Here is a 20,638-nt window from a genome sequence, read left to right on the forward strand (position 1 = left end):
AATACAAGTATAATATAAACAAGCGCACACACACACATACGCACTGCAAGTCCTTTTTACGTTTTTTGCTCTTGAGTTCGAGAGCGAAAGTAAATACGACAGTAACAAATGAGCGAATTGAATGGACTTTATATGTGTGAAGCACTTTGTAGCTGCTTAGCTTGTTGATAGTCACAGGCAATACCGTGCACTCTATCGAGTTTTCACTGAGACACTTGCGAAAGGAAATGCTAATAAGGGTGGTAACCGCACAATGGAGTCAACACTCACCAATACCAGCACGAGGTACACATATGCGTTGCCATTGTGTGGGAGTCGCACGGAAAAGCTGGCTCTCTGAAGTATCCTTTTGGCCGTGTCGGTGTGTCGGCGGTGCGACGGGCTGCTTACTGCCTTTACTATGCTTCGCCATGCTTGAGGATGGAAAATTCAAATCAGTCTACAGAAAACGCGTCCGTGAACAGAAGTGGCCGTGTAAGGCTACACTTTGCGCGTGTAATTTTTGTCGGTATGATAAATAAGTGATACACCCTGTAAAAGTTCTGTAAGTTTGGAAATTAACTGCCAGCAAATAGAGCAGAGGCTCTTGTTCTTCTTCTTCTTCTATACTTTAATATTTTTTTCTGCTCTCTATGTATTTTGGTTCTAATCTGAATGTTGTTGGTGTGTTTCTATATATATTTTTTAAACTAAAAACAAAAACATCAATAAAATAATAAATAAAAAGGTAATTTTTAATGCAAATAAAAACTAAAACAACACTAAACTAACGGGAAACAGTATAATGATAAAGTGATAAGAAAAGATAAATGACGAAAAAGTGTTGAGCGTTCACGTAAAACAGAGAAAAAAAGAAACAAAAAGGGAAAACGAAAAATTTCTTGCAGTGTGTGTAAGCTCATGAAGTGAATGGCAAACAAAGGATAATCGAATTCGCAAATAATGCACACTCCCACATACTTACATACATACGTATGTACATCATATGAATTTGGGCATGTGTGCGTGCCATAGTGGAATTACAGTAAGACCGTCTCGAACACTTGGTCAATTGTGAAGTGAATATGCAAACGAGTTGAACTTTCAAGTGCTTCCAAGCGAAAACTACTCTTCCAACATTCATATCGAATGAGAACCACACAGGTGCCGCGACATCACACTAAACGTAAAACTAATCAGCACAATAGTCTCATTGATGTTGGCGTTTAGAAGGAAAGGCGAATTCCTGCGAATATCACTGTCGCCAGGCAGTGCAAATCCGAGCGCCAGCAGCAACAACGCAAACAATATTTTTAATACGAATTTTCTACAGCAAACACAAATAAAAGATTTAAGCATTTAGCCAAAGACATTGTGAGTCCAATCCACCATGTACATAATATGCCAATGTATATACAATGTGTATGCTTCCAACAAGGAGCGGAAACCGTACACTTTAATTACGCTTACGAACTGCAGCGATAACCGAAGATTAAACTTCCAATTGGCAATCAAAATTAAAGACATTGGACAAAAAAATATTATATAGATAATACTATAGATTGGATTATGAAAAAAATGAATTGAATTTTCAAAATATTATATTTATGCATTTTTAAACTATTTTTACACAATTTATTATAAATTTGCTTTTGCTACAAATACTGCTTCTATCACACATACTATGGCAATTGTTGCATTATTATAAAATATGAAGTTTTGCATGTTATTAGCACCAGTGTGTAAATAATGTTAAATATTGTTTTCTTAAAAATAAATTTATATTTATATGTACGCTTCTTATACTAGTAACTTATACAGATATCACAGAGCACATCTAATCCTATTTGCTAGTATATACATATGTATATATATAATATATGTATATCTACAATAGATATGAAAACTTGACTATTGTGTATAATATGCATGTTTCTGATTGTGATTAAATAACTTCAGTTTTGTTTAGTTGCTAAATATGTATGTACATATATTTACAGGGAGTTTGAGGAATATAGTAGGAGACAAATAAAGTACCGGTTTTCAAATATTCCTATTCGCTTTGTCAGTCATAAATTTTAGTCCTTAATTTATTTTTTCTTTTTTTTCAAAATCCAACATCTTAATATTAAGGGTGTCCTCGGGTAAAACAGCCTTTTTTCAACAATTTTTTTCTCATATAAAAAATGAAACATTTTAATAAAATTTTTATTGTTACAAACATGATGTGAAATTTTTGGATTAAAATATTTTAATCTCGGCCATTGCGACACCATTTCCGGTGACCCCTCGAAAAAAAGATGCGCCCGCGTTGGCAGGATAACTCCTTACAGGATCATCTATTGTGAAAAAATTCGTGTTTTAGTTAAAACCTTAATTTAGAACTTGGACGAAGGGGAAAAACCTGAAAATTGGATTTTTGGCAGATATTTTTACAAAAAAATGAAAATTTCTCTACATTTTTTTTTCAAATAGATGTAATCGAAAAAATCCTTTGTTCAAGTCTTTAAAAATTGTATCTCAAACACCTGTGTAAAATTTCATGAATTTTGGTTCAATAGTTCTCGAGAAATCTTGCCAACCGACTTCAAAAACACAGTTTCGAGAAAAACGCGTTTAAAGACGGCGCACTTAGCCTAGCCAAATTCTCAAGGGAACCCGTAAACTCATGTAACCCCTTAAAACACAAATATGATATTTCTTGGGCGTTCGTTTTCTTGTATATACCTTCTTTGGCGATATGCCACTAAGAAAAATTCTTATAACAGTATATTTTGTTAATTTTTGCAACAAATTCTTCTTAATTTTTTTTTTATTTGAAGAATAAAGAAAATTATTTTTTAAAAATTATGTTTTTTATTGAATTATGCAATAATGGATTCTCGCTATCTCAAAAAGCTGCAAATTTATTTGTTTATTCAAAAAAGACGGCGACTCAAGAATGGAGGTCGATTTTTTTAATTTTTTGTCGAATTTTTGAGAAATATTACAAATTTAATTTCTATATTTAAATATATTATTAATTTTAAATCGGCAAATTAGAACTTGAGATATACAAATGTGAGTGCCTGCATCGAAGGACGATAGTATTCGTCACTGTAAACATTCATAGTCCAGTCATTTAAGCTTAAATTAGGTAAGAATCGCGGAATTCGAGATACACATATATAAGTCTGTAAATACTTGTATATTGACACCCTAAAGTTGTCTCAAAACCTACATATGGTGGGTATACCCATGGATTATTTCAGCTCTCTATTCATTAATATTCAATATCAGGTGGAGCGTTGATTTTACCTTTTTTAAGAAAATGCGCAGAAACTTCAAATTTAATAGCGAATGTTTATTATCATTCGAAAGAACATTCTATAGAACTAATTTTTTGAAGATTATCTCCTTCAAATGTTAGCCGAGGCTATGTTTCAGAAGGTCCATTCGTTGAGTCCAATTTTCGATGACTCGTTCGAACATTTCGACTGGTAACTGGAGAATGACACAATTGATATTTTGCTCCACGTCCTGAATCAAAGCGGGATTGGCCGCATACGCAAACGTGGAATTATCTGTCCACCGAAGTGTTTTCTCAATATGCGATTTGTGGGCAGTGACGCCGTCTTTTTGAAACCAAATGTCGCCGAGATCACGAGTTTCAATTTCAGAAAGCAAATAGTCGGTTATCATGGCGCGATAACGGTCACCATTGACGATTACCTTCTCTCCGACATAATTTTTGAAGGATAATTGACCGATGATTCCACCGGCCCAGAAATCACACCAAACCGTTGCTTTTTCTGGATGATATGGCATCTCTTGAAACTCTTCAGATTTCTCTTTGCGCTAAACAACATTTGGCTCGAAAATTTCGGATCTTCTTGGAATTATTCAAGAGCCCATAGAGCGAAACGATGTCGCGTGGGAACATCGACGGTTTCAGTTCTTGTCCAAGCTGTATTTTGTACGCTTTTGCGCCAAGCCGTTTCATACCTCAGTACGAGTTGCTACGAACGGCGTCGAATCTACTCTCCACGGTCTTCGTGTACACCCTCAGCAGCAGCTGCTATATTTTCTTCACTGCGTGCTGGTTATGGTCGAATATTATCCAATAATGGATGCTGAGACTTAAGATGGATAATGGGTCTTGCGATTAGTACGCTCAGTAGGCCGAATGTTGACCAAATTTGAGCGAAGCGCGAGAAAGACATTCTTTACACAACGTGTTTCGTAAAAAAATTGAACAATTTGTAAACGTTGTTCAGGCGTAAGCTTTTCCATGATGAAAGCTTGACATGACTCACGCGTGATCTGCCTCAAAAGTACCTCTAGTTCTAGGATCACTCGTGAATTGGATTCAAATAATTTTGCAGCGATTTGTTAAAGTTTTGTTCCCTGGTTTTGATCGAGAAAATAAGACTAAGATAAGTTCGAAATTTTGTTATATACATACATACAAACGTTTTAAATATCCTTTTGCATCATTAGCATCTAAAGGCTAGATTATATGGTTACATGGGTTTCCTCGGGTAAAAAACAAACAATTTTTCTCATATAAAAAATTAAATATTTTAATAGAATTTTTAATTGTTACAAACATACACTACAAATAAAAAAATTCTGAAATTTTCGGCCATTTCCGGTGACTTATCGGAAAAAGATGTGTCCGCATTGGCAGGATAACTCCCTAAAGATTACCTAAAGTTAAAAAATAAGGGTTTTAGTTAAAACTTTGACTTAGAATTTGGACGAAGGTTACAAAAAAATTAAAATTTCAGTGAAAAGAAGCTTTGTAGTGTGTTTCTAATTTATGCACTTCATTTTCGCCATATTCAGTTCTTATTTACAAGCCTAATAACTCCACAGAATAAATTCATTTGTACATATGTATGTATTATATATACTCATATGTGTACACATTATATGAGTGTAATATTTAACACATCCGCAGTATAAAGCTTCGGGATTGTTTTTCATTATTGCCACATTTTAATTTCGGCGAGGTGGAGAACTGACGTCAATTCAATAAACCAAATTCTCTTTTTCATATTTTCAGTTATTAGCTCCTATAAAAACAAATATTAATAATTTGTCTATAGATTTAGTATGAGTCCCATTATAGTATATATAAACGCAATACTCTTACATATTAGAAAATGAAAAAATATATATGTACTCGTATATATGTGTATATTTTAATAAACTACTGAATTTTATGATGGAATAATCGCACAGTTTCAATACATAGACGACGTACAGACACATATACACAGGTCTTTAGATTTGCTTGTCAGCACCAAGATTCGACTAAACACATTACGGGTTTGTGGGGCGACTGTACTTGGATATATGTATGTACATAGCCTTGCTCATTAAAAATTGTCATTCGCCATTGCTTTATGCACAATTTATCGTATCTCATTTGAATCGCTGCTATCGAAAATAATAAAAAATTTGCGATAAAAAATATTGCTGTAAATAAATTCACACATGTACACGTACGCATACATAGACGCCTTGAAAGCACACACACAGGCGCACAACCACCCCATATCGCTAGGCAAACCCTATGGAGCCGTCGAGCAGTCGAGCTGGTGCTCAGCAAGGGGGCTGAGGGTGGCCGGGCGGTGTCCGCGGTATTGGTGGGGGCGTGAGGCACATTAAAGTTTGACAGTTGAGTGTACAAAGTGCGATTGGAAATCATGGGTTATCAGCTAACTGCGCTCGAACTGCCGCGCTGGCTGAATGACTGTTATAAAGATTAAATAATTTTAATACCAATGCAAGGCGAAATATTATGAGTACGCAGAGCTTAGAGGCGAAGCTAGCACAATGATGTGGCACAGCCCAATCTTCCTGTATGCATGTGAATGTGTACGTGTCATGTACGTCTGGCGGCAATTTCATCGACAGGCGTATTCAGGCTCAAAAGTGGTATCGAACCAAAATGGCATTTTCATAAAAAATCAATAAACTCTCGTATTATATGTGTGTACACATACAGATACATGCCTGTGTAAACTGTTTAATATTATTTTTTATTTATTTACAATTCACACATACGCAAAATGGCATAGGCACTTACGCACATGTAAATATGTATGTGTATACATATTTTGAACATTCCAACGCAATTTACACAGCGTGCACTCCAACGAAAAACAACAACAAGGCAGCAATTTAGTACCAACTAAGCTTTGAAGCTGTGTTTGTTGACTCTGTTTCGTTTTTGCTTTTGCATTCACATATTTGCGGCTTCCTTTATGAAAGTTGTTCGCCACGCACTCTTCCACCTGCCTTTGCCCACAATATGTGGCACCGTACATACTATACGCCTCCACCCCTGAGGGCACTACATTAAAGTATTTTGCTACAGTTCGACACTTTTTCATTTTCGTATGAGTGGTTATGTACAGCTGTATGAGTATATGCCGACGTATGTATGTGTATTAGTATGCAGAAGCCCACACAGTTTGCTTATGTGCGGTGATATTACAATTTCTGCCTTTCATTCTTTTGCCGCTTTCCCGCTGTCCTAATACGAGTATTATATTTGCTTTTAAATATTTTGATATACAACACAGTCGGGGCTTATAACTTTTATATTTTCATACACACACTATAATGCTATAAGATACGACCACCAGCATGCTTATACCTACATACTTGCCCAAGGAAGCACAATATTTTACCCGAATATGTGAATATTCATAGGAAAGTGAGCGCGAGAATACTGCATCTCCTTGTCGGAATATTTCTGCTGTTTTGTGGAGAATATATTTGCACCGTGGCTCATTGGGGTCTTGTAAGAACATACCCCTATAAGTTCCGTGTAGGATATATTAGCTCTGTGGGTCAAGGGGTTTTGCAAGAACATACCTTTATAAGTACCTACTACTAATTGGAGATATGAGTGTTAGTAAAACTTAGCAGAAAGATATTCTGATTCACTGTATGAGCTTATATAGTAATCTAGCTTATTTGTAACTTGGGTCTACGGTGGTATATTAGGAAATCTTAGCAAGCTGATACTTTCACGCGAAACTCATTGACAAAATCAAACAATGTAAAATAGTGTGATATCCTAAAGCAACTCAGTGTTAACGTCAATAAATCAGACTACATTCTTCTAATGCTGGATTTCAATAGACGCTTCCAGGTGAGGATACCCTCTAGACTAAATGAAGAAGGGGCATAGTAGGGGAGGAAGATACCATCTCAGTCTATACCGACGGGTCCAAAATGAACTGCGGAATAGGCACTGGAGTATATTCCGACGATCTGGACATCTCTCTCTCTCTCTCGGTATTCAACTATCGAACTCGGCTAGCATTTTCTAAGCGGAAGTAGTGGGCATAGAGAGGGCCTCCGAAGCACTATTGGATAACTACGAGAGGATACATAAAGCAGCAATATACACGGATAGCCAGGCGGCTCTCCTGACCTTGTCGTCTCCCATGACTAATTCCCGCATAGTTCTTAGAAAGAATGCACAGATCTCACTAGAATACAAGCTCCACCTAGACTTGATCTGGGTTCTCGGCCACAGGAACATTTTCTTCACCGAAAAAGCAGACGAGTTGGCAAAGGCAGGAGCTTTCCTAAACGAATTCGAGGCAGAATGGATACCCAGCCCGCTAGTATCGATCAGGAGGGAGCTCAATTTACAATTTCAACGATTAGCAAACAATAGATGGAAAAATATAACAAAATGCAATGTATCTAAAAATATATGGCCAACATATAACAAGAAAAGATCTACCTACTTATTAAATAGGTCCAGGAACAGTATTTACAGACTAACTCCTACTATAACAGATCATTGGCCATTTGGAGAACATGCGTCCAAAATGGGCATGCCCTACAACAACATCTGTCAAGGCGAATTAATAGGGAATAAGGAAACAATTTGCCACTTTCTCTGGGAACGCCTAGCTCTATCGAAGATCCGGCACAGAATACTAGAAATCCATCAAGCTCCAAATGCTATGTCTACAGAAAGCATATCAGACATAAGTTGCTTCATCAAAACCACAAAATGGTTTGAAAGAGAAGAAGAAGACTGATAGCGATAGCATAAAGGTCTACGACTAGTGCACCAAAATGGCACAGCTAGTCCTAATTGAGCCTTACTCTACCTATCCTACCTACCTACTTACCTAGTATGTCGACATTGACAAATTATTTTAGACGGTTCGTCTGGCACTTTGTATAATGGTTCTGATTCTGATGTTGTCGACTTTTCTAACTTTCCAGAGCTGTAGAACCACAGGCCTTCAATTACGCTTACAATCGATTTATTTGCCTTTACCTTCGTAACTATTGTTTTGAAGACGTTCGGACATAGCTATAGCATGCCAAGGTCATTCTTAAGAGATCAGCAAATCCGGAAAAGAATCGCGTATACGAATGCATTGTAGATCTAGAATAGATTATAGAATATTATTAGTTCCTCCAAATGCGGTCTTTCACACGTTTCTCGAGAAAATCCATCGAATTCATTAACAGAAATGAATCATGTTTTTGATATAGACTTTAATTGTGCTCACAATCCCCTAAAAATAATGCAAAGGCAGAGTAACTGTAGTTTTATTTACGATCGCTTTTTACAATCCTTCAGACTACACTGCTAAATTCAGTAGTCATAAAAATTTCCAGCCGACCTAATTTACCGTAAACTACAAACAAGTTTCGCTAAACCTTTGTGTACACAGTGGGGGTGGGGTAGGAATAAATGAAAGGCGAAAAAAATGAAAAACTTCCATCTAAAAGGATAATAAAAGAATAAGCGAATTGTAGGCAAACAGTGGGGAACAGCGGTGGGCGGCTGGTTGCACTGTCGGCCAGAACATGTCTGTGTAGCAGACCAAGCGTGGAATAACTAGAAAATAATATTTCTCCACATCTTGCACAGTTTTTGTTGTTGCTTTGAGTGTCAGAAATGGAAAAGAAAATAATTTGATGGTTTTATAAAGGCGGGCACGCGCGGGTGAATGGCAAAGAAATTGCACGGGAAGCCTGGCAACAAAAGCAAGCGCACAAAATTTCTACTTCAGGGAAAGGGGGTGGGTGGAGGCAATAGAAAATAAAGAAAGTTTTCGCTTTGACGCAGGAAAATTGGGAATTTTTCCTTTTACACTCCACGCTTTCATTCTCTTTGTGCATTGCCCCCTTCTTACCGAAGAATTTCGCTTATTTTGTGTTCATATTTTGTGAAAAATTTTGCGAGATAATTCTTCCTCTTCGTCTGGTCTGGCTCAGGCAGGATGGCAACTGTGTTCTTTAGTCTGCGGAATGGGGTGAGAGGTTGCTTTTGGGGCATGTTGGCCGATAGCGGCATTTCAATGGCTGCGTTAATAATTTTTCGAAATGTATGTAAGTGTGAGTGTGTGTTTGGCAGCATTGGCTGTTCTTAGATTGATAAAATTGGACTTGTAACGGTGATGATCACCGCCAAAGGCTGCAATATGCAACAGCACGTGTCAGACGCGCTGGACACTGTGCGAAAGGGGGCTTAAGCTACAGTCGGCAGGTAGCTACGAGTAGGAAGCTGGCCGGTGCGGCAGGCTGGAGGTGTAGTGACAGTGAATCGACTGCTCAACAATCGCTTTAGAATTACTCTTATGAAACCGCTACACAAGTGTATGTGTGTGTGCCTTTCCTTTGAACGCAATGCACCAAACTAAATACTCTTGATACAGATGGCCGCATTAATTACACACGCCTACACACACATGCGTAATTATTCATAAATACACACACTGTTAGTTTTTGAAATCCATGTTCGTATTGTACATATGTATTTCACACATAAACAATTACGTATGCATAGTATACTGTTACACAGTTCGGCCAATGTACATTTTCTGTTTTATATTTCATTATTAATATTCTTTCTTTTTCTACGGAAATTTTTGATTGCGCCACATTCATTATGGCGGAGGAGGGGGGTAAAATAAAAACGCTCTCATACACACACAGGTCGCTCATGTATGTGTATACGTAGTGGCACACATGTTAACGCCTTTAGCGGGCTTTTTCGCTTGAAAGCCAACAACGGCAGCAAAGCGGCCGCAGCAACTGAGGGAACAAACAAATTAGTGTTAGACAGAGATGGCGTATGCTTAATGAGACGCCGCCTGAGAAGCAAGGATGTGCAGAGGCGAGCTATACGAGTGCGAAAAATATGAAATGAAATTAATTTTTCACCCAAAAGAGATGAACGAGCAAATGAGAGGAGAAGCCATGTACATTTCTATGTATATGTTGGTGTGTCTGTTCGATTGTGCGCCTGTACTGGGTGTAGTAAAAATAAAAATATGAGAAAATTAAGAAATCGCCAAGACACACACGCATACAGACATACATACATACATACACACATGTATTTGTTCTCGCTTGCTTCAACTTTTAGTGAAAACCTTCGCTCCTTAAGACTCATGCACGCATATACCGACTCGTGCTCGCGTCTGTGTGCGGATATGCGAGTGTGTGTGTGCATTCCTTTTCTGGCGCGTGGCTGCGTATGTAATTATTTTAATATATTTTCGATACAGTGAACCGAATAAAAATACGCATATAAATTCGTCGTTCGGAATATTGTTGTTGGTGTTGTTGATGCGATAATGATGAGTGCGCGTATGCGTGAAATTTTACTTCAATTCAAAGAAGGATGATGCTTACTTACCAAGAACCTCATTTAAACACATGCATATGTATATATTTTATATTCGTTTGTATTTAATCCAGTATATACATATGTATTAGATACACACATGTGCATGTACAGTTATAAATCGCTGCGGAGATATGTTTTCAATATTAATTGCTAAGAAAAAATATTAGACATTTTACTTTAACTACATAAATATTTTCAATCAGTTATAACCGCGTAAGCGGTGTCTACAACAATAAAGATGAAGACACATTTTCAATGTTCTTTAAGTCAGTATAAATATAATGGGGTTTTCAATAAGGGTTTGGGATATCAATAAAATTCTTTACTCCTGTGAAAGTACATTCGATGTCATTACGTATGGAACTCGATTTCTTTTGCATGGCTACCACGGGCCCGTTTGCAGAAGTCCAGATGCTCAACCCAATTTTCGACGGTTTTCAAGCATAGATTGGGTGATACTGCGATCCACGTTTGATATTCGTACGAAGTTCATAAATCGTCGCTGGCTTATTGGCATAGACCATAGACTTGAAGTAGCCCCAAATAGAAATAGTCTAACGGCGTCAAATCGCACAATCGAGGCGGCCAATTGACTGGGCCTTTTTGTGAGATTTCACGTTCACCAAACTTGGTTTTCAATAAATCGATTGTGACATGCGCTGTGTGGCTTGTGGCGCCGTCCTGTTGGAACCACATATTGTCCAAGCCCATATTAATTCGGGCCAAAAATATTCGGTTTTTATTGAGCGTTAGTTATTCCCATTTACAGTAATGTGCCGCCGGTCTTGGTGATCATGGAAGAAGTGCGTACCAATGACGCCACCGGCCTATTAATCACATCAATTTGTAATTTTTTCGGGATGCAATTCTGACTCATGGAGTACGTGTGGATTAATGCTTGACAAATAGTGCATAGTTTGCTTATTGACATAGCCATCCATTAGATATGAGCCTCCTCGCTGAAGGTGATTTTTCGATGAAAATTTGGATCATTTTCATGTTTTCAAGCGGCTTCAGTTCTTTTGTCAACTTGAACTGGTATGGATGTAGACCAAGATCTTTTCGCAAAATTCACCACAACGACGTCACCGAGATGCTCAACGCTTGAGAACGACATTTGAAAGACTGATTTGGGCATCATCACATTACGGGCACTTCTTTGTCTCTCTGGCAAGGGAACTGTGCCTGTGGATTCAAATTTTTCCACTAGATGCTGATGCAAATCAACAATTTGATAGGCCGATTATGACGACCATAAATTGAACGTACGCTCTTAAAGTTGAGGCCACACAAATATGAAGAAGGTTAGAAATAACATTATTATTATTATTAATAATAATAAATATACGCGAATTTTATATTTAAATACTTCTTTAAAATAATGCATCAGGCAGGTATGTATATTCATATGCGCGTTCACTGATAAGCTCGTAGGAGCGATGTCAAAGGTGTTTTGACTGCGATCAGCTCTGTAAACCTTTGCACGGGGGTGACTCTCAATTCTTGCACTCAATCATACAGTTTTACTCATACCAGTATATCTATGTATGTGTGTGTTTGTGTAGTGTTGCGGGTACTTTAAAGTAGAATCATATACAACCAAAACTAAAATACATATACATATGTATATAATGAAAAAGCAAATTGGGTAAAAGGCCTAACCGTGCCATATGCCACAACGTGACATGTCCTGCAACGACCGTTAGCCACAAGCCGCAAGCACATCAATCATAAACATAACCGAAAAATGTAAAAGCAAATAACCAGCAGTGAGTCAAAGGTACATAGAATGCGGGCGGTAACAGAGACATAGGACCACGCTCGAGGAACAAACGCTTACGCTTTCAAAATATTGGTCACAGAGTGCCACCGACACAAATGCATATGCACCTTCATCTGTGCATAAGTATAGAATGTGTGTGAGAGCATGTAATTATAAAATAAAATTGTATTTCAATTGAGGGGGTGATTTGCTGTCGCGCAAGTGTAAGTTTGTTTAAACATAATTATATGCACATGCCCATGCGACCAAGCGACATGCATACAGTTATATCAAAGAAATAATAACGTAGTTAGGAGTGTGATGATTGTCGGTTTGTGTGTCAAAAGGGGGATACCTTTTGTCACCACTTTCCCTCCTGCGCACATTGCTTATGTATATTACACCTTTAGCGCCTTTTTTCTTCTCCTTCTGGATAAGTTTCCCTTTTAAATTCAAAATTCATTGACTGCTTTTTGACATTTGACAAATGAGAGAGGCGTTGTTGTGGTGGTTGCAAGCGACATTTTTTAATGTGGTTGCGGCTCGTGTTCAAATAAATTTATTTTATAATTGCTTGGCAATGGATGAATTGAAAATTTAAATTATTTAAAAAAATATTTAATATATGTACAGTAATACTCAAATTTGTCATACAAAGCTTCACTAGCTTATGAGTTTACGGAAATCTCTCTGATATTTGACCTTAAGAGGCTTAAAGTTTCGTTAGTTACTTTCTAAGAGGGTGATCCTCGAAAAAATAATCAGTAGCCGCTGTAGATAAGAAAATGATTTCAGAAAACAGCAGGACATCTACCATTTGAAGATAACGACACTGCTGATCCGTTAAAATATTAAGGTGTTACATAGGTTTCCTCGGGTAAAAAACAGCAGACATTTTTACAAAAAAAAATTTAAATAGTTTTAATCGAAAAAAAAACCTTCGACCAAGTCTTTGAGAATTTTATCAAAGACCTCTGTAAAATTTCATGAAGATCGGTTTGAGAAGTTCTCGAGAAATCCTGGCAACCGACTTCGGAAACACAGTTTCGAGAAAAATGCGATTAAAGACGACGCACTTAGCCTAGCTAGCTTCGGGCACACAAATTCTCAAGGCTGTATCTCCGAAACTTTTACTCGGATCAACTTGAAAATTAAGGACAATATTCTAGAGGTTTTTTAGAATTTAATAATACAACAAAAACTATTCGATTTTTTGAATCCCGTAAACCCTATAATAATGATCTCCAAAGATATTCACTATGCCTTTCATTTTGAAAATTTGTTTGAAGAAAAAAAAATTTTTGGTTTGAGTTTTCGAATACATTGTTTGTAAGTAAATAAACATACATATATATGTATTTATATTTGAAAATAAAATATTTACCAAAAACATAAAACTGCGAATATAGCACTCATACCAGCTTTCACAATAAAAACTTTGCCTTTGGAAGGTGACAACAAATGCCACCATAATCAGTACAAGTGTTTCTTTTATGATCAAACTAGTAACGAATACATGATAACCATACATGATTACAAGCGTAAAAGCTTATTATACATACACATGCTATAAAATTTACCCAGCAAGAAAATTTATTTATTTCGTGCGATTTTTTACTTTAAGGACTTTCATAACAAGTGTAGAAACGCGGTTTACACTCATTTGAAACTAAGAATGCTGTCTAAAGGGTGCTTGCTTGAAGTGTTAAACTACGAATTATAAATCCTCGACACAAAAGAGAGCTAAAATTTTTAAGATCAATATTTAAAAATGTTCCAGTTGGGATGACTGCTAATCGGTATCATAGTTTGCCTTGCTAAATTGTGAGCGCCAACACCGAACTGCCAAACCACCCTTCGGACCATTTCATAAACCAAAAAAAAAAAACTAAATTTTATTTTACTGTTGCTTTCAGCGGTAGCCTTATATGTCAGTCACCCCTTTCCGCTCTCAAGCACACATCATGCTTCAGAAAATTCTGTTAAAGTGAATGTGAACTTTGTTGGTGCTCAATGAAAGCGAATATACTCACATATGTGTGTGTTTACACATGTTTATATACCACATACATATATTTGTAGTAAGTGAAAGTGAAAGTCAATAGAAAACCTTGACCATTCAGTGACCAACCAATGATTTCGAAAGCCACCCATTCGAGCAGAATTCCCCAACGGAAAATCGTTCACCTCCGAATGCTGACACTCTCGTTTTCAACTATTTACTTATGTGTGTATGTATGTGTGATGCGAGTATGTTATGAATATGTGTTTTCAATACGACCAAGTTGGACCGGCGATTCGAGTTGCTGATTGTATTGTATTGAGTTCTCTCAAGCTCTGTGTGTCGTAGTAATCGTCGCTTACTGGTTTTGAGGTTATTCTCTCCGCGTACAAATGCTCATATTATTCTATACACACTTCATATCATTCGCTTTACATGTATAGGACTGGCCTTCTCACTTTGTTGCGGTGTTTCTGCGCAGGCTCAGAAACAAAATGAAAGTGAAAGTGACATTTTACTCATACGCACTCGAACACCTTCGACACACGAATGCCGGCTTTTCAGTCCTATACTACGCGCATACATATGCATCGCCTGCTCGTGTATGTACATATGTGTTTGTACATTCTAAAATGGTACCGATTGTTTTGAAACACTAGCACATTGGTTGATTTGAAAAGTAATAATGACAGTGTATTGGTGAGCAAATATTAACTTAGGTTTTTCTTTTTTTTTAATATAGAGGAAGATTTTCGAACACTTCCCATTAAAATGCTATTAATCTCAGCCCCAAAGATTCTTTATTTTATTCTTTCAACACGTTGTTACAGAGTATAATAGTTTTGTTCAGCTAACGGTTGTTTGTATCACCCAGAAATAAACGAGTTAAATATATTAAATAGATATTTAGTATAATTTAGTACAGGATATGCTTTAGCACCGGGCGCCTTTGGGCTAAGGATAGGCTTGGCTCCACCCTCTATAAAGTTTAATGTAATTTTGTGTACAAAATGTAACAAATCGGGTGAAAATTTGTCATAGACCTCATACAATTAATAAACCTTATGCACCTGAAGGTATTTCCCCGCCTTTGATCCTTGGAAGTTGCAAAGGTATAAAGCGTTTGGTTACACTGGAACTTTGTCCTTTTTGACGTGTTTTATTTATCGTTTCTCAGGACTTCCAAAAGGTTCTTTTACTCATAAAACTCTCATCGTAAAGTAAAATGGTACTTTTAGTTAGAGGCGATACATATGTATAGAAACATATAAGCTCATGATCCTATTTTAAAGAATATGTATAATTTTATTGGAGGTAGATAGGTTTAATGACAGTTCATTTTAATTACATTTGCAATACCAAGGGGTTTTGTTTATGAACTTCGTTCGCTCAAAATAAATGCTTCATATCACAACACACAGCCAAAATTAGTTTTTGACTATTTTTGTGGACTTAAAGCCGAATTCCAACGAAAAAAAAAAATCATAAAAATAAGAACGTGCATATGTAGGGTTTTCCAAGAAGGGTGATATGATTTCTTAAAAAATACACCAATTTTTAAGGAAATTAAATGTTGATGTTGTCAAGATCAACTTTGTTCAATTGCAGTCATAAAAAGTTGGTTATCATCGTCACCAGCTTCATTTCGAAAGACCCAAAACCACACCAAACTATGAATTTAGGTGAATGTAATGGTTGTACTACTCAGATGAAAGTGAGCCTCATCGAAGAAGATGATTTTTTACAAAAAAAGACGTTATCGTTTTCAAGCTGTTCCACGGCAAAATCAGCAAATTCACGAAGTTTATGGTGATCCAATGGGTTCAGTTCTTGAGTGAGAACAATTATATATGAATACAATCCCAATTTCTTTCTCAAAATATGCCATGTTGTGGTCCTAATTCTTGAGATGGTCTTGGAATCCGCAAATTATAGTCTTAAGCAACACTTGCCTGAACGGCAGCATTATTTTCATTACTTCGAGCGATTCTTTGTCTTATTGGCACTTTAACATTAAAATGGCTAAAACACACGAAAAGTTGCAATTGAAGAACGATTATTTTTATATTAAAATTGAATAATTTGTAAACTTATTTACTTTTTGAATCTAGCGCCCCCTGGTGGCGCCAGCTATATGTCGACTGGTGCGTTAAAATCTGCCACCTTTATCGATTGTCCAGTGAGAATTTCATGACATTTCTTTGATTGGAAGTGAAGTTATTGCGTTTTAAGTGTAAGTATGTTTGTGTTATCGGTGCAAAAATGAGCTTCGGACAAAGAGCCAACATTGAATTTTGTTTTAAAATTGGTAAAACTTTTACCGAAACGTTTCAATTGATGAAACAAGTTTATGGCAATGATTGCCTATCCAATAGTAGAGTGCACGAGTGGTTTCAATGTTTTCAAAGTGGTCGTAAGGATATACATACATGACGATCAACAACAACAATTTCTTCCGAACAAAAATTGCTCAAAAATTGTCTTATCGATCGACGCTTGTGACCGATTATTTGATCAAAAATCTCATTTTAACAATTAACCACTCCCCGTATTCACCTGATATGGCACCCTGCGATTTTTTCCTTTTCGGGAAAATGCATTTGCCCATGAAAGGAAAACGTTATGCAGACGTACAGGCCATTCAAAAGGCTTGCACCGGCATACTGGCGGCCATACCGGACAACGAGCTAAAACACTCGTTCGACATGTTTTTCGACCGTGCAAAAAGCTGTATTGAAGCAGATAGATTTTGAATAAAATAAATTGATTTTGCCGAAAAAAACATGTTCTTTTTTTTAAGACATGCCTTTTAGAATAATCATTTTATTGTCTCACTAATAGCTCCTTCGTCAGTGTATTATGAATCTTTGAAAATGACTTTTTTACTATAGTTTCAAGAGATGGAACTAAATTGTCTGGTAAAAGAAAAGGTTTGACCTCTTATGCCCTTAGCAGTGATTGCCCACACTTACGTATGTACACAACACTAGTAAATTCAAAATTGAAAACAACATTTGCAGCGGCAAGTTCCGGAACACAGTTGATGTTTGGTTAATAGCGTGGAAGTCCCGTGAGACCGAATATTTGAACAGCATTTATGTGTTTTGTTATTGGTTTTTTCACGAAGTGGTCAGATTCAAGTGCTTGGAAGGCATTCCTTATGTGCCGATGTGTTTATATAGAGGTGAATGTGACCTGATGGCAGTCAGTTTGCATGTCAATAACTTTATTAGTCACCAGCCAGCTTTGCCAGTATGATCTGCTAAGGGTTGTTTGACGGATTAACTATGACTTGCCAAAGTATGACTGGATCTGTCAATTGGGCTTAGCGGCTCTAAGGACAGCATCCCATATATGGATAAGTGTTGTCTAATATTGTAAGACAACAATCAAAAACGGTAACAAAAACAAAAAAAGCGATGGACGGATGGGGGAAGTAAAGTACAGTGCGTTTACGGATAGTGCGATTGGGTAATTGTTGCAACGGATTTGGGAATGCGATTGTTCACAGTTTTGCATTGTTGATTTGCATGCCGGATGAACAAGTACTCGAGCACATACATATGCGCACTTTGATTGTGTGGGTGTGTGTGTGTTATAGTGAGCCCAACCGCGATGATGCTCATTATAATTGGCCTCAGGGCTCAGTTGAGTTTGATGGGCATGCATGTGACATACTTGATTAGCTTCCATCTACACGGACAGACAAACACGTGCGCAATGAGATACAAGATAACTATGCCTCAGAACGTCAAGATGCTGTCAAATTAGTGCGGGGCATAACTGTTTGTATATATTATACATATATGAATGTGTTGTTGCACGCTGAACTTGAAGCTGGGAAACTGGAGAAGATGTTGAAAGTGAAATTAGTTGAATGCCAAGACCCCGGCGAGCGCACACGCTGACCAGCCAAGACGGTGAACCGACAACACACCCTTAAATATGAATTATGCACATAACGCGCCGTCTTGCTGTCATTTAAACGACAACAACAATGAAGAAATTGAAAAACTATTGCGTAGAGCATCGAACACTGTGCCGGCCGATTAGGGAAAAAACTAGTAGCGACAAAGCCAACAACAACAAGTACAACAGGCACAATACTGCGCAACAATAGAAAATCGAATGGTAAAAACTGTGAAAGCAAAAAGGGCGGACCAATCAACCGCCTCACGAACACACGCGCACACGCACAAACACATACACTCCACGTACACTGTGACACTGTCACTGGGTTTGCATTGGCGGGCGCACTGCCTGCGTTGCAATTCACTTTTTGAGGGAAATTATGTGATTTTCAATATTTTGGGGTGTTTCAAAGTGGTTTTTTGATGATGAAAACCATTAAATGCGCGCGCTTCGTTGTGTGACTTTGCACGTACATATGTGTGTGTGTGTGGCAGTCGGAATTTTATTGTGAAAATCGTGTCGCAATAAAAGTGCAACGTTGGCGAGGGGTAGTTGTTTGTCTGTCCCCTGATTATTTGTGCGGTCGTCGATCGGCGATCGGAAATCGGGAAATCGGTGAATTTAACGAAAAAAGTGCCGAAAATTGTGCACTTTTTTGTTGGATGCTTTCTGCTGCATCATGCACAGAGGCACACTGCACAGTACTAAACGGCACGTTCTAAAGGATACAACACCATTGCGCATGCGCGCTTTTCTCATTCGATTTTTTTACGCGATTCAAACGACAAGCATTCGATTTTTAAATCAAGTGAATAAATATCAATGACTTGACATTTTGTGTGATAAACTAAAGTGATTGCATTTACTCTATGAGAAGAAGCAAAGAAAAAATATTAAAAAATAATTTAAATAAAATAAATATTACATATGTGTACGTAGGCAAATATTTAAAATAATTAATTAAAAAATAAAAAAAAAATTAAAAAAATTATAAAAAAATTAAAAAAAGAAATTGAAAATAACATATAAAAATAATATTAGCGGAATGATAGTGAATATTTGTTAAATCAACAGCCGAATTTTTCTTTAATCATTTTTTGTAGGGTGCCGCGATAAATTCATTAACAGCCGTTAGCATTATTGCTAAAAGAAGAAAATATATATTTTTTATTTCTTCTTTTATATATATTTTAATTTTGTGTGCGATTTTAATTTTTTTTTTTTGGTTTTTTGTGAATATACAAATTAAAAAAAATGTATTTAGTTTGCTCTGGCATTTAACAAATAAAAACATTGTTTTTTTTTCAAATTATTTATTTTTCTGAAAATATATTGTTTACTAGTTTATAGTAAATTAAAGAATTAGGCATAGTGTACCGATTGTCGAATATAAAATCCCAAGATGACAAGAAGAAGACTGTGACCCGTATTAATTCGTTTGATTAATTAAATACTTTTAATTTAGTATTTTTTTCTATACTCCATTAAAATATATTAGGTTAAACTTGTTTATATCTAGCATCTCTTCTTTACTATCTGTACATAGCATACATCTAGGCGTTGGGCCCCTTTAACGTCAAAAGCCAAACACACAGCTCACCCAGCAGGCGGTGCTGCATTCAGTTTGTCTACCAGCTTCTTCGCCCAACAATCGACCAGCCACTTACACATCATATTTGGTGTTTGCTTCGACCACCCACTCTGGCAGCCACCCAGGCAATTACTTGAGGCTGTCGAAAGAGAAGAGTAGTTTGTTTACATTCTTGCCATTTTCATTGGGGCATTTTTCGTTCAATTTTCTACTTTTTTCATTTGTTTTTTTTTTTTGCTATTACCTTTCACATTTTCCTTAAACTCAAATGCGCATCTCACTGAAATATGTGAAGGCACAAATTCTATATAAGTACCAAATAAATACGACGAATGCTGGAAGAAGGAGATAGCAAGAAACGTGGTAATGCGAAATAAGTGAAGCAGCAATCAGTTACCTATGCACTATGCCACAAAACAGATCACACACACTTGTGCGTTGATATTGTTTTCCACACGGCCTTAGCTGCCGCATCGCCATCACACGGAGGGGCAGCGGGCGAAGCGATACAATTGCCGCCCAACGCCAACGGCCAACGCAGCCAACTTTAATTCGGCATATCTGCAGCACCACACGGCAGCAGTGACAACAACAACACGCGCAAGAGTTTGCTTCCAGCAAAATAGTAAGCGTTGCTTGGCAAAAACGAAAGTCAAGTCGAGCCAACGAAGCGTGCAGGCCACCAAGCAGTTGCCAACTACAACTAAAATTACATACAGACAC

The 20,638-nt window shown here is 37.0% G+C and overlaps 1 protein-coding gene across 2 annotated transcripts in view; it reads left to right on the forward strand.

Moving 5' to 3' along the window:
• Window positions 1–185: 185 nt before the first annotated feature.
• LOC105223434 (uncharacterized) overlaps window positions 186–20,638 on the forward strand; it is a 32,446-nt gene continuing 11,993 nt past the window's right edge. The window contains exon 1 of one of the 2 annotated variants that reach the window (XM_029549147.2): window positions 186–1,353. The gene's annotated coding sequence lies outside the window, so the exon portion shown is untranslated. The remainder of the gene's footprint in view (window positions 1,354–20,638) is intronic. The other variant, XM_029549148.2, reaches the window with a different exon arrangement.

The sequence above is a fragment of the Bactrocera dorsalis genome, chromosome 5 (assembly GCF_023373825.1).
Source record: "Bactrocera dorsalis isolate Fly_Bdor chromosome 5, ASM2337382v1, whole genome shotgun sequence".
NCBI classification, from domain to species: domain Eukaryota; kingdom Metazoa; phylum Arthropoda; class Insecta; order Diptera; family Tephritidae; genus Bactrocera; species Bactrocera dorsalis.